The following is a 9,970-nucleotide window of genomic DNA, read 5'->3' as shown; positions in this document are numbered from 1 at the left end:
ACAGCTGGGGGAAAGCCATGCGCTCATGGGCAGGAAATACAAAGAATTGAACTCAGAACTCCAGACCCCCCTGAGCAGTAATAGCAACACACTACCTACTATATTACTGGGTTCTGAATTTGCTCAAAACCTTCCTTTTAGATTCTCCACAAAGCTTACATTGAAACTCTATTACATTTCACAAGTTCACAAGAATTACTCCTTAGGTTCTAACACAAGTTCACTTACAGATTCATATCGGTAGCCTATTTATAATTTCAGAGTCCTACCTGAAGTGAAGAAGCCCGTTCGTCTTTGGCAGTCCAACTTACTGAAGTATAATCCTTGGTCTCTAATGTCAATTTATACCATACCAATTGCAAACATGATTCAGACATTAATCAATCAACTGACTTTTGATCCGTAGATATCATTGTTTAAACATTTCGATTGGTTTTGCAAGTATGGATTTGACTATATCACTGTGTCTCAGCAAATATTCCAGGAAGAATCTTGTAATATCAGTTTCAGGTATTGGATTTTGCATAGAGACATGTTAGGATAAATTTCCACTTTTATCCACTGATCTCCCCAAAACCATGAAGTCAGAACAGCTTGCAGATCAAACATTTCTGGGTACATTAAGGTTTGCATTGTTCATTGCGTGGTTTTACGCAAGATTATTGTTGTTAGTGAACCTGAACATTTAGAACTGCGTTCTGTTTTGGACAGAAAACTCCACCAAGGTCGAGAGGTACATCTATATTAAAAATTTTTCAGTGACATCTGTTTGAAAGGGTGTCAATACTTTTTCTTAGATTGTGCAACAGTTCACCATCATAAATAGGATACAAGAATTATAACTTATCAAGTACATGCTGGCTCTTTGTAAAGTAATCCATTCCCTCTTTCATCGTGGTCCTGCTAAATATTTTTGACCAAGCCCTCTAATTGCCCTTTGAAAATCCACCAACCACCCTTAAAGACAATGTGTTCCAGATTAGAAGTATTCTTGTGTAAAAGAACAGATTTCTGAACTGACAAGGAACCCATGTACACTATCACTATTTGAATTTTGCTCTTTTTGCACTACTGATTTCATTTAATTTTTAACGTATATTTGTTTTGCAATTTATAGTTTTTTTATTATTATGTATTGCAATGTACTGCTGCCACAAAGCAACTAATGTCATGATGTACGTCGATGATATTAAACCTGATTCAGATTCACATTTACTTCTTTATTGAGATACAGTGCGGAATAAACCCTTCTCACCCTTCGAGCTGCACCGCCCATCAGTCCCCTGGCCTAATCACGGGACAATTTATAATGACAAATTAACCTACTAACTAGCAGGTCTTTGGATTGTGGGAGGAAACTGGAGCACCCAGAGGAAATCCACACAGTCACAGGAAGAATGTACAAACCCATTAGAGTGAGTTGCGTAATTTGAACTCGTGTCGCCTCTGCTGTTAAGTGTTGAGCAATCCACTGCACTACCGTGCCGCCCGATTCTTATTCCTCACTCCTGCTCTATCAGTTACTCCTAATATTGATATATGTTACCCTTTAACCATTTCCAAGTGGCAACAATTTGTCTCTCCTTCACCTAATTCTGCATGATTTCATATCTTAATGGTCTATCAAATCCCTCTCAAACCCTATCTAAATTAAGAGCTGAAGTTTCTGTTCCCTGGAATTTTTCTAGTACATTTTAGATCAGTGTTTACCAACCTTTTTAGTCCTCTTAAAGCACTTTCATACTTGCCAACACTCCCCGAAAGCACTTTCATACTTGCCAATACCCCTATTAGGCACAATACTGTATACTTTCCAGCACCCCCATAGTGTAGAAACATGTCTTCCAAATGCTAACACGAGAAAAATGATTGTGCTTTAAATTTCTATTTGTTTTTAAACATAGCTTACACAGTACCTGGGTGCTGTACAGCAACTTCATGTCAATGTGATCCTTGAGTTTGATGGTTTTTAGCAAGAGTTGAAATATCTGGTGACAGCAGAAGCCTTAAGACCCCACACGTAACAACATCCAAGCGGTTTCTGTTTCATTGTGAATATGTGGTTCACTGCACTGAAGTTTCTTTCAACAAGGTAGAAGGATAGAAATGCAATGAAGAGCAGTTTGGCTCTTCTCCAAAGACCAGGAAACTTGTGATGACGATGTAGCCACATAGCACAAAAGCCACATTTTTGAAAAACGTTTTTGCATTGTCATCATTCTGAATTTTGATAATTTCTTCTTGCAAGTTCTCTTCCTGCTCTTCCATCTTGCAAAGAAATGGGTTAATTTACCAGTCTGGAATTTCCAGATTGCTCAAATCCATGAATTGCTTCTAAAAATCCTTCTCTAGTGACTGCATCTGTAAGCAATACTCCTGCAGATCACTGTCTGTGAAAGAAAGAGTCATACGTTCTGTGCAGGGAAACTGTGAAAATATTCTTCTCCCAATGCTTTACTTACCTATTTCCAATTTTCTAATATAAGTGGACACTACACTTTTTGCCTGGATTAAATTGAAATTCTCACCCTGCAGTTTCATATTTAGAATATTCATTTTGTCATACAGATCAGCTCCACCGAGAATTTCAAGCTTTTTTCCCAAGCTCTTGTCGACTTTGAGTAAAAATTCAAATAGTTTCAAAAAGATCAAGAATTGTTTTAAGCAGCAGCCTTTTTCAGTGTGAAGAAGCAAGCATTCTAGCTCTTCATCATTATTTTGGCATAACAGTTGAAATATTCTGATATTTAATGGATGAGCTTTAATTTTGTTGATTGTAAATATTACAAAAGTCATGCTTGAAAAAATTTGCTGGCTGAGGTTTTTGGCTGCGAGATGTTGCCGATGAATTACACACGAGTTGCAAACAGACTGGGAATTGCCTTTTTCATAACCACCACTAAACCAGCATGCTGACCTGTCGTAGGGTCTCGGCCCAAAACATCTACTGTACTCTTCCATAGATGCTGCCTGGCCTGCTAAGTTCTTCCGGCATTTTCTGTTTGTTGCTTAGATTTCCAGCATCTGCCGGTTTTCTCTTGTTTGTGATATACGCATCACATCTGTTGCACAAGAAATCATTGTGTGCAGTTTTGGTCCCCTAATCTGAGGAAAGACATCTTTGCCATAGAGGGAGTACAAAGAAGGTTCACCAGATTGATTCCTGGGATGGCAGGTCTTTCATATGAAGAAAGACTGGATGAACTGGGCTTGTACTCGTTGGAATTTAGAAGATTGAGGGGGGATCTGATTGAAACGTATAAGATCCTAAAGGGATTGGACAGGCTAGATGCGGGAAGATTGTTCCCGATGTTGGGGAGGTCTAGAACGAGGGGTCACAGTTTGAGGATAGAGGGGAAGCCTTTTAGGACCGAGGTTAGGAAAAACTTCTTCACACAGAGAGTGGTGAATCTGTGGAATTCTCTGCCACAGCAAGCTGTTGAGGCCAGTTCATTAGCTATGTTTAAAAGGAAGTTAGATATGGCCCTTGTGGCTACAGGGGTCAGGGGGTATGGAGGGAAGGCTGGGTTCTGAGTTGGATGATCAGCCATGATCATAATAAATGGCGGTGCAGGCTCGAAGGGCCGAATGGCCTACTCCTGCACCTATTTTCTATGTTTCTATGTTTCTATGTTCCTAATCATGGTCAGAATACTTCTATCCTCAATACACATTTTGAGCTTGTTGTAGATTGATTCTCTGTTGATATTTGTTTTTAACTTTTTACAAAAGAGAGCCTCTTCATAAACTTTTCCATTTTTGACAAACCATACTTATGCCATTAGCAACGCCTCGTTGTCTTGCACAATTGACTCATCCAGTTGTATCCCAAATTTTGTTTTTTGTAGCTCTGTGCATAGTAGATACTCAATGTCTTCACTCATTTCATCAATATAATGAGCTACAGAAGTTATTACTCAGAGGAATTGATTTTAAAATACTGGTTTCTATTTTGAGAACAGTGGTGAGCACTTCTGATACAGCAGGCGTTATTAATCTTTCACCAGTTGTATGAGATTTTCCACACTTTGCTGTCATTGTGAAAATGTTTTAAGAGGCAATGAGAACTCTATCAAGATCATTTTTAGCTTTCTTGGCAAATGACTCGAATGTGCAATACTTTTCAAATGCTTCTTTCATCTTCATAACCGCACCATCGGTGGGGGGGGGGGGGTACAGGAAAGCCCTTATTAGGAATCATTGTTTAAGACCACTAGTCAATAAGACATTGAGCAGAATTAGGTCAGAATTTGGCTCATTGAGTCTGTTCCACCATTCCATCATGGCTGATTTATTATCTCTTTCAGGAGATTAATGAAATGGTTCTGTAGATGAGAATTTTCACTTGTAGGGTTAGGTAGAACTGGCATGATGATGGGTCTCAGCCCAAAACCATGTGCCAGTGAGGATAAGAGAATAATTTGGCAGATGAATCCATCTAAGAAAGGATGTTCTGACATTGCAGAGGATTCAGAGAAGGTTCACGAAAATGATTCCAGGAATGAAAGGCTTATTGTATGAGAAGCGTTTGATGGCTCTGGGCCAGCACTTGCTGGAACATAGAACATCAAAATCGACAGCACATTACAGGCCCTTCGACCCACGATGTTGTGCCGACCATGTAGCCTACTCTAGAAACTGCCTAGAATTTCCCCACTGTATAGCCCTCTATTTTTCTGAGCTCCATGAACCTATCTAAGAGTCTCGTAAAGACCCCATTGTATCCACCTCCACCACCGTCACTGGCAGTGCATTCCACACACCCACCACTTCTTGTGTGCAGTTTAGAAGAATGAGAGGGATCTCACTGAAACCTATCGAAGCTTGAAATTCCTGGATAGAGTGGATATGGACAGGATGTTTCCTATAGTTGGGGGACTCAAGGACCAGAGGGCACAGTTTCAGAATAGAGGGATGTCCTTTTAGAACGTAGATGAGGAAGAATTTCTTTAGATAGAGGGTGGTGACTCTGTGGAATTTCTTGCCGCAGTGGTTGTGGAGGCCATGTCATTGGGTGTATTTAAGGCAGAGGTTGATGTATTCTTGATTAATTAGGACGTGAAATGTTACGGTGAGAAGATATTAGAATGGGGTGGACATGGAAATGAATCAGCCGTGATGGAATGACGGATCAGAGTCGAGGGGCCGAATGGCCTCATTCTGATCCTATGGTTGTCTTATAGAAATGTCAAATATTGATTCCCCTCTTTAAAAGCTGCATATTCTGCTGTGTTCTTCCAGTACTTTCTGTGTTTCTCGGGATTTCCAGCATCTGCAGAATCTCTTGTGTTTTGACAGAGAAAGCTCACACTTTTTCTGTTTAGATAAAAGGAGTTTAAGAGAATTATTAAGGTAATATTAACCTCCTCCAGGGGCAAAAATAAAACAATCCTTTAAATCTAGTGGAATGCACAAGATCATAAGATGTAGGAGCAGAATTAGGCCAATTATTTGGGAGCTGTATCCGAAGATGCAAACAAGGGAGTTGCTGTGAGGCGAAATGGTCTCCACCTAAACTCCTCCTGTGGGATGTGTGTTAAGAATTCTCAACAATACTTCAGCACCTTTCTGTACAAGGTTCCCAGTAAATGACATAGATAGGGGCAGAGGGAGACCCCGTAATCTGTTCATCAGTTTTTACTACCTCTATAGGGTCTTGCAGTCTGATGCCTTGCAGTTTCTGTAGCACATCAAGATGCAGCCAGTCAGGGCATCCTCAACAGTGCTCCTGTAAAAAGTTTTTAGAATGGGGGCAGGGCACTCTGCACACGTTAACCTCCTCAGAAAGTGTATACGCTGCTTTGCCTTCTTGACTAGTGAGGAGATGTTGAGGGTTGGGGTTAGAACATTCGTTATGTGCACACCAAGGAACTTTGTGCCCTTCACTCTCTCCTCAGCAGAGCCATTGAGATGCAATGGAGAGTGGTCAATCTGTGCCATCCTGAAGCCCACAATCTTCCCTATTGGCATTTCTGTTGCCCCAAATGGCATTTCATTCTGTTTGAATTCTTTTTAAGTGACCAACTTCTATCCTCAGACTATCCTTCAACCATTATGGAGTTGTAAGTAGCGGACAGATACTCAATCAGATGATCTATCCTATATTTTCTTTCCCAACAGTGTTGGCTGAATATTTATGGATGATTTTGTTTGTTTTTTAGTTCTGAATTTCAACATCTGCAGTTTTAGTCTAGATACATTAGATATTTCTGTAGAAGGAGATAGTTTGTCGGAGTTATACAGCCATAAGAGATTTAGAAAAATACTGCACAGAAACAGGCCCTTTGGTGCATCTAGTCTATGGCGAAGCATTTAAACTGCATAGTTCCGTTGACAAGCACCGGGACCATAGCCCTGCATACCCCTTCCAAACTGCTCTTAAACATGGAAATCAAACTCACATGTACCACTTGCTCTGGCAGCTCATTCTACACTCTCACCACCCACTGATTGAAGAAGTTTTCCCGCATGTTCCCCTAAAACTTCCAACCTTTCACGCTTAACCCATGACCTCCAGTTGTAGTGCCACCCATATTCAGAGGTCAGAATAACCAGCCTATAATTTCCTTTCTTCTGACTCTCTCCCTTATTGAAGGGAGGAGTGAAATTTGCAACTTTCAAATAGAAACATAGAAAATAGGTGCAGGAGAAGGCCTAATCAGTTCCACTCTACCACCACTCTGCTCCGTCTAGCAGAATTAGTCCTCCTCTTAATAATTTCTCCTTTGGCTCCTCCCACGTCCTCCAAACTAAAGGTGTAGCTATGGGCACCCGTATGAGTCCCAGCTATACCTGCCTTTTTGTTGGCTTTGTGGAACAATCTATGTTCCGTGCCTATTCTGGTATCTGTCCCCCACTTTTCCTTCGCTACATCGACGACTGCATTGGCGCTGCTTCCTGCACGCATGCAGAGCTCGTTGACTTTATTAACTTTGCCTCCAACTTTCACCCTGCCCTCAAGTTTACCTGGTCCATTTCCGACACCTCCCTCCCCTTTCTAGATCTTTCTGTCTCTGTCTCTGGAGACAGCTTATCCACTGATGTCTACTATAAGCCTACTGACTCTCACAGCTATCTGGACTATTCCTCTTCTCACCCTGTCTCTTGCAAAAACGCCATCCCCTTCTCGCAATTCCTCCGTCTCCGCCGCATCTGCTCTCAGGATGAGGCTTTTCATTCTAGGACGAGGGAGATGTCCTCCTTTTTTAAACAAAGGGGCTTCCCTTCCTCCACTATCAACTCTGCTCTTAAACGCATCTCCCCCATTTCACGTACATTTGCTCTCACTCCATCCTCCCACCACCCCAGTAGGAATAGGGTTCCCCTGGTCCTCACCTACCACCCCACCAGCCTCCAGGTCCAACATATTATTCTCTGTAACTTCCGCCACCTCCAACGGGATCCCACCACTAAGCACATCTTTCCCTCGCACCCCTCTCTGCATTCCGCAGGGATCGCTCCCTACGCGACTCCCTTGTCCATTCGTCCCACCCATCCCTCCCCACTGATTTCCCTCCTGGCACTTATCCGTGTAAGCGGAACAAGTGCTACACATGCCCTTACACTTCCTCCCTTACCACCATTCAGGGCCCCAAACAGTCCTTCCAGGTGAGGCGACACTTCACCTGTGAGTCGGCTGGGGTGATATACTGCGTCCGGTGCTCCCGATGTGGCCTTTTATAAATTGGCGAGACCCGACGCAGACTGGAAGACCGCTTTGCTGAACACCTACTCTCTGTCCGCCAGAGAAAGCAGGATCTCCCAGTGGCCACACATTTTAATTCCACATCCCATTCCCATTCTGATATGTCTATCCACAGCCTCCTCTACTGTAAAGATGAAACCACACTCAGGTTGGAGGAACAACACTTTATATTCCGTCTGGGTAGCCTCCAACCTGATGGCATGAACATCGACTTCTCTAACTTCCGCTAATGCCCCACCTCCCCATCGTACCCCATCCGTTACTTATTTTTATACACACATTCTTTCTCTCACTCTCCTTTTTCTCCCTCTGTCCCTCTGAATATACCCCTTGCCCATCCTCTGGGTTCCGCCCCGCAGCTTGTCTTTCTTCCCGGACCTCCTGTCCCATGATCCTCTCATATCCCTTTTGCCAATCAACTGTCCAGCTCTTGGCTCCATCCCTCCCCCTCCTGTCTTCTCCTATCATTTTGGATCTCCCCCTCCCCCTCCAACTTTCAAATCTCTTACTCACGCTTCCTTCAATTAGTCCTGACGAAGGGTCTCGGCCTGAAACGTCGACTGTACCTCTTCCTAGAGATGCTGCCTGGCCTGCTGCATTCACCAGCAACTTTGATGTGTGTTGCAGGAGAAGACCATTCAGCCCTTCGAGCCTGCACTGCCATTCTGTATGATCATGGCTGATCATCCAACTCAGAACCCTGTACCAGCCTTCCCTCCATACCCCCTGATCCCTTTAGCCACAAGGGCCATATATAACTCCCTCTTAAATATATTCAATGAACTGGCCTCAACTGTTTCCTCCGGCAGAGAATTCCACAGATACACCACTCTGTGTGAAGAAGTTTTTCCAAATCTCGGTCCTAAAAGGCTTCCCCTTTGTCCTCAAACTGTGACCCCTCGTTCTGGACTTCCCCAACATCGGGAACAAACTTCCTGCATCTAGCCTGTCCAATCCCATTAGGATTTTATACGTTTCAATAAGATCCCCCCTCAATCTTCTAAATTCCAACAAGTATAAGCGTAGTCGATCCGGTCTTTCATCATATGAAAGTCCTGCCATCCCAGGAATCAATCTGGTGAACATTCTTTGTACTCTCTCTATGGCAAGAATGTCTTCCCTCAGATTAGGGGACCAAAACTGCACACAATACTCCAGGTGTGGTCTCACCAAGGCCTTGTACAACTTCAGTAGTACATCCCTGCTCCAGTACTCGAATCCTCTTGCTATGAATGCCAGCATACCATACGCCTTTTTCACCGCCTGCTGTAGCTGCATGCCCACTTTCAATGACTGGTGTATAATGACACCCAGGTCTCGTTGCACCTCCCCTTTTCCTAATCGGCCACCATTCAGATAATGATCTGTTTTCCTATTTTTGCCACCAAAGTGGATAACCTCACATTTATCCATATTAAATTGTATCTGCCATGCATTTGCCCACTCACCTAACCTATCCAAGTCACCCTGCATCCTCTTAGCATCCTCCTAACAGCTAACACTGCCGCCCAGCTTCGTGTCATCCGCAAACTTGGAGATGTTGCATTTAATTCCCTCATCTAAGTCATTAATATATATTGTAAACAACTGGGGTCCCAGCACTGAGCCTTGCGGTACCCCACTAGTCACTGCCTGCCATTCTGAAAAGGTCCCATTTACTCCCACTCTTCGCTTCCTGTCTGCCAACCAATTCTCTATCCACATCAATAACTTACCCCAGTACCGTGTGCTTTAAGTTTGCACACGAATCTCCTGTGTGGGACCTTGTCAAAAGCCTTTTGAAAATCCAACTATACCACATCCACTGGTTCTCCCCTATCCACTCGACTAGTTGCATCGTTAAAAAATTCCATGAGATTCGTCAGACATGATTTTCCTCTCACAGATCCATGCTGACTTTGTCCGATGATTTCACCGCTTTCCAAATGTGCTGTTAACACATCTTTGGTAACTGACTCTAGCATTTCCCACACCACTGATGTTAGGCTAACCAGTCTATAATTCCCTGGTTTCTCTCTCCCTCATTTTTTAAAAAGTGGGGTTACATTAGCCAGGAACTAGTCCAGAATCTAAAGAGTTTTGAAAAATTATCACTAATGCATCCATTATTTCTTGGGCTACTTCCTTAAGCACTCTGGGATGCAGACCATCTGGCCCTGGGGATTTATCTGCCTTTAATCCCTTCAATTTACCTAACACCACTTCCCTACTAACATGCATTTCCCTCAGTTCCTCCATCTCACTGGACTCTCTGTCTCCTACTAT

The sequence above is a fragment of the Mobula hypostoma genome, chromosome 1 (assembly GCF_963921235.1).
Source record: "Mobula hypostoma chromosome 1, sMobHyp1.1, whole genome shotgun sequence".
NCBI lineage: Eukaryota > Metazoa > Chordata > Chondrichthyes > Myliobatiformes > Myliobatidae > Mobula > Mobula hypostoma.
This window is presented reverse-complemented; position numbering follows the sequence as displayed.